We start from the raw sequence: 6,159 nt of genomic DNA, 5'->3' as shown, positions 1-6,159 counted from the left end.
TCTTCACTCTGCTTCTTTACACAAACACTTTGCAACTTCTCATTAGTACAGTTTCTATAAACTCTGAAATGTACATACTTAGTAGTATATGACTGCTACCATGAATCTTAAATGCTTTATGGAAATGTTTTACAATCTGCTAAATAGTCTTAATTTTGGCATATATGAGCAAATTCCCACAATTAAACATATTTAAAACATTAAAACTTTTAACAAACCTTAACACTATCTATAGTGTTCATTATGACAGGTTCCTTGTACAGAATAATTGAATTCCTCCCCCTACACATCCGTTGAACAATAAATAACTGGAATTATTTTGTTTTTGACATGTCAAACTTGACTTTATTCTTAAAAGTGTTCTTATGTAAGAAATACATTGTTCTAAAATTTCACGACAATTCTTTTGAATTTAATTTTTGTGGAATTGTCTAGTTTAAGAAAATCAATTACACTTTATATATAAAAAATGTTCTGTGCTCAATTCGGTAGCACATACACTAACATTGGAACAATAAAAAGAAGAATAGCCCCTGACTGAGGATGACACGCAAGTTCGTGAAGCATTCCAGATTTTTAAAAGAACAGATGCTGGAGGGGATGTGGACAGAAAGGAACCTTAATGCATTGTTGTTGGGAGTTTAAACTTGTTCAAAGGCTTTGGAAAGTAGTATGGAGGTTCCTCAAAAGACTACACAGAGCACCCCTAAGACCCAGCAATCTCATTTTGGGCATTCACCCAAATGATCACAAACAAGACCATACTAAAACTACTAGCAAAACTATGTTCATTGCAGCATTATTTACCATAGCTAAGCTACATAACCAAACCCGATGCCCCACACTAAACGAATGGATCAAGAAAATGTGTGTGTGTGTGTGTGTGTGTGTGTGTGTGTGTGTGTGTGTGTGTGTGTACTGGATTTCTATTCCTCTATCAGAAAGAATGGCATCACCCAGTTTGTTAGGAAATGGAAAGACTTGGAAAAAATTATATTAAGTAAATTAAGCCAGGCCCAAAGAAGTGAAGTAAGCCAGGCCCAAGGAAACATAGATCCCATGCTTTCCTTATTTGCAATAACTAGTATGTGTCTGATACAAGCAGAAAAGTTCAGATAAGTTGATGTTAGGGGAATGAACCCCAATATAAGTATTCAAATGTTTTTTTTTGTTTTTTGTTTTTTTCCTTTCATGCAATTTTTCTAACATATTTATAAGAAGATTTCTATGTTGCTTTGTATGTCCTTCCCCCAAGGTATAACCCATATTTCACTGCATTTGATGTTGGTATAATTTGCGGAGGGGAAGGGAAAAAAAACAATTCGTTTAACTAGGGATACAGGTGGACCCATTGCAACAATTAGATGTACAAGTCATTATGTAAAAAAATGAACCTTACAACTTTGGGGGGAGGAGGACCGGGTGGGGGAAGTGTGGGATTATGGGAAGGGATGGGAAGGGGAAGCAAAGAGGAGCCAACAATGCTTAATAAGAAATGTACTCGTTATCTTGCCCATGTAATTGTAACCCCTCTGTATGCTATTTTCACAATAAAAAAAAGAAGCATAGGTCCTTTGGTATCCCTTATTTGCAATAACTAATGTATGTCTGGGATAAACAAAGAAGGTATGGTAAGGTGAAAAAAAGGAGGAGGCAACAATACTTGATAAGAAATGTACTCATTACCTTTTCCAGGTAATTGTAACTCCTCTGTATGGTATTTTCACAGTTAAAAAAAGAGAAAAGGTCAAAAGCATGCGCATATGACTAGATAAGATGATGTTAAGGTAAATGAACCCCAAGATAGGGACACAAGTGGTTTTTTATTTGTTTCTGTTGTTTCTAATGTATTTATAATGTACAATGTGATTTTTTTATATGTGCATCCCCCACAGTTAAACCCCTGTTTTCACTGTATCTGATGTTGGTGTACCTCCATCTTGTATATACACTTCTCTAATTTGGGTATGGAAAAGGAAAAAAACAAAATGCTTAAATAAGGATACAGTATGACCCATTGCACCAATGTGATGCACAAGACAGTACGTTGAAAAACGAACTTTACAATTTAGGCGGGGTGGGGGCAGGGCAGTGTACTTGTGGAGGTGGGAAGGAAGGGATGGTGGGGGAAAACAAAGGAGAAGGTAACAATGCTTGATAGGAAATGTATTCATTACCTTTTTCATGTAACTGTAACCACTCTGTACAGTACTTTTATAATAAAAAACATAAAAATGTTCTGGGATGGAAGAGAATATTACCCCTATTTTACCCATATAATATCGTTAACAAAGAACTTAATGAAAACACTGATATGAATATATTTTGAATAAATGTGTGTGTGTGCGTGTGTGTGTGAGTGTGTGTGTGTGTGTGTGTGTGTGTGTGTGTGTGTGTGCGTGCCTGCTCATTTTCATTCTCAGAGTTTGAATTCAGTGCATCAAGGTCTCTCTAAGCTATTCCTTTCTAGGTTGATGAGCTATTATATAAGCTACATCTCCATTCTTGGCTCTTTGCTAGTTCATTAATTAAAAAAAAATCTCATGAATATTTTTGTCCTGATTGGCTTCCAACGGTTATCCACAGATCTCAGGTTCCTGAGCAGATACCCGTGTAGACAGGATTACAGGTATGACCAACCAGCACAAGGTTTTCAGAATACTTTAAAAAGTAGAAGAAAATTTACTTCATAGAGGCTTGTTTATCATCTCCAGCTTTTACAGCATTTTGGAGTGATTATATGTGAATTTATTTCATTTTTGGATTCTTAAAAGACAGTAAGTTATGGTATTTAAAAGTTTAATCCTTTTTTTTTTTATCGGTCATGTGGCTTGAACTCTGGGCTTGGGCGCTGTCCCTGCGCCTTTCAGCTGAAGGCGAGTGCTCTACCCTTTGAGCGACAGTGCCACTTTGGCTTTCCTAGTGGTTTATTGGAGATAAGAGTCTTATAGACTTTACAGCCTGGGCTGGCTTTGAAGTGCAATCCTCGGATCTCAGCTTCCTCTGTAGCCAGGATTATAGGCGTGAGCCACCAGCTACTGGATAATTTTAGTACTTTTTAAAACGTATACTGGAACTGTGGAACAGAAGAAATTTGTCTCTCTTTAGACCTCAATTTGAGGTCTGAGCATGATAACCCAATGTCACCAACACAGTCTGTGTTGAAGAAAAATGTGACAGAAAACGATTACTGTTGGCAATAATTGCTATGCTATTATTTCTTGGACAACATGAATATTGAATTAAGAGAGTAAGGGAATGGAGAGGATTTTACCTACTGTTTTCATTGCTGACTTTTGGAAATTTTGACTCATTTCCTTCCCCACTGTGTGTCTTTGGGCCTTGCACTTAGTGCCTTTAATTACAATATTTCCTAACACTAAAATGGTAATAATATTAGAATTATAGCAAATGTTTTCTTAAGAATTAAGAGAAATAAAATGTGAAAAACTTAACATAAACTTCTAGGAATGAGCTTACAATTACATGGGCAAGATAATGAGTATATTTTTTATCAAGCATTGTTGCCTCCTCTTTGTTTCCTGTTCCCATCCCTTCCCATCTCCCCCAAACCCCTCATCCCACCAACCCCCCACCTCCCGCCAAAGATGTAAAGTTTGTTTTTCGACATAAGGACTTGTACATCTCATTATTGCAATGAGTCCACCTGCATCCCTATTTAAACGATTTGTTTTTTCCCTTCCCCTCCACAAATTATACCAACATCAAATCCAGTGAAAGCATGGGTTATACCATGGGGGATGGACATACAAATCAACAAAAAAATATCTTATAAATATCTTCGAAACAATTGCAATAAAGAAAAAAAAATGAATCCTTATCTTGGGGTTCATTTCACCTAACATCAACTTATCTGACCTTTTCTGCTTGTCTCAGATATATACTAGTTATTGCAAATAAGGTAAACCATGGGACCTATGTTTTTTGGGGCCTGGCTTAATTCACTTAATATAATTTTTTCCATGTCTTTCCACTTCCTAACAAATGGGGCAATGTCATTCTTTCTCATGGTGGCATAGATATATGTATATATATCACATTTTCTTCATCCTTTCATCTGGGTTTGTTCCATATCTTAGCCATGGTAAATAATGCTGCAATAATCATAGTTGTGTTGGTAACGGACCAGGGTCTCATATCTAAAATATACCTGGAACTCAAAAATATTAAATCCCCCAATGACAAATCCTCAAAGAAACAACTGCCCAATAAATAAGTGAGCTAAAGACTTAAAGAGAAACTTCTCTGAAGAGGAAAGGAGGATGGCCAATAGACACATGAAGAAATGCTCAACTTCTCTAGCCATAAAAGAAATGCAAATCAAAACAACATTGAGATACCATATTACCCCAGTTAGAATGGCTATGATCAAGAACTCTAATAACAGCAGATGCTGGAAGGGATGTGGACAGAAGGGAACCTTAATGCATTACCATTGTTCAATTGTACTATTGTTCAACAGCTTTGGAAAGTAGTATTGAGGTTCCTCCAAAGACTCCACGTAGAGCTCCTCTATGATCCAGCAATACCACTTTGGGGTATTTAACCAAATGATCACAAACTAGCCAGCAGTTTTTTTTAAATAGTAAATAGAATGCAATAAGTATTACAGAAGCCATTACATGTAATGAGAAAAGCAGAAAGACTGTTCTCTATTGACCATGCTCTGCTTCAAAATCAGCCAGGTGGATACCTTCTCATGCTGTAAATCAAACTGGTTTTATTATGTCTTGGCAGTATAAAAACATCAGGGACAGAATAATGAAGGAATGTTGTAGACTGAGGTGAAGTCAATATGAAAATGTGCAAAACTGATGAAAAGGTAAAAGTCTCTGAGTAGTATATTGTGTTTTACATCATTTAAGTTAAATTGAAAAAATAGGGAAGACCTAGAAGAATTAATTCTCTTTTTGATAGCCAAACAAAGGTCCATAGAAGATTGAACTTTTTCCTCATACTTGTAGAGACATCATCCGATGAGAGGAACTCTATTGTTTTTATTTATTTTTTTTTTTTTTGCGTTTTTCAATTTATACTTCAGTTTGAAATCTGAACTACATGAGACTGAAAGAAACCTAGAAAAATTAGACACACAAGCTTTGGAAAAAGTCATGAACGAAACACAAATAAAATACATATAGCCTTGTAAAAGGTCTAACTAAATTTATTTATATAGTCTTAAGTGTAAACAGAAAATAATTTAAACAATATATTATTGAAAATTGAAAAATGTTAGGAGTTGCTTAATTTTTTCCTTTCTACTATATTGAATTAAGTATTGATTTTATATAGAGAGATTAAAGATGAGATTAACAAGAAACGATTAAAAATGGACAAAAGTTCTGAATAGACATGTTTTCCAAAAAGCCCTGAAAAGTGCTAGTGTGTTTACAAAGTAGTTTTTAATACCACTTCTATGCTGGGCTAATGCTTTGTGAAGAGAAGTCATTAGAGAAATGCAATTGAAAATTACTATGATACTACTTCATAACTATTATAAATCTTATAAAAAAAATCTAAGGAACCAGGTGTGGTGGAAAAGGCTTATAATTCCAAGCATTTAGCAGTTTGGAGTAAGAGGATTTGAGTCTAAGGCCAGTCTGGGGTTCTTCTGCACATAGTTAAAACCTGCCCTTAAAAAACTCAAAATGTAATAATGTTGGTGAGAGTGTGAAAAAAGGAAATTTTCTACACTCTTGGTCAAAATACAGGTTAGTATTCTCATTGTAGAAAGTACTTTGCAGTTTTCTAAAGAAATGCAAAGTTGAAATATCATCTGACACATCAATCATTTGATTATTTCTCTCTGGGTAACTCGTAAATATATCTGTAGTTGTTTGTTATTCACATTGTTCACAACAGCCACCCAGATATAAATAGAAGTTAAGTGTTCAACGACAGACTAATAAAGCAACTGTGTGCATGCACAAATATATTTTTCTGTTTCATCTTTTAAATAGCAAGAGATTTCTCCAATTAGACATAACTTACAATGACCTGAAAGATGTATTCTAAATGAAGAAAAATGTTGTCTTCTGATATTTGTAAAACTACACACACACACACACACACACACACACACACACACACACACACACACACACCAACCTCAATCATTATGAGAGAATTTTTTTTTAA

General features: G+C 35.1%; 1 non-coding gene across 1 annotated transcript; it reads left to right on the top strand.

Annotated features, from left to right (window-relative positions):
• The first annotated feature begins 476 nt into the window (after positions 1–476).
• Positions 477–578, top strand: LOC122123210. Its single transcript, XR_006150346.1, has one exon. It is a non-coding gene; the product is annotated as a U6 spliceosomal RNA (small nuclear RNA).
• Positions 579–6,159: the final 5,581 nt, after the last annotated feature.

Source organism: Dipodomys spectabilis, unplaced genomic scaffold, assembly GCF_019054845.1.
Source record: "Dipodomys spectabilis isolate Male_0828 unplaced genomic scaffold, ASM1905484v1 ptg000226l, whole genome shotgun sequence".
NCBI classification, from domain to species: Eukaryota; Metazoa; Chordata; class Mammalia; order Rodentia; family Heteromyidae; genus Dipodomys; species Dipodomys spectabilis.
The sequence above is the reverse complement of the archived record's forward strand: the minus strand, read 5'-3'. Positions and strand labels throughout refer to the sequence as shown.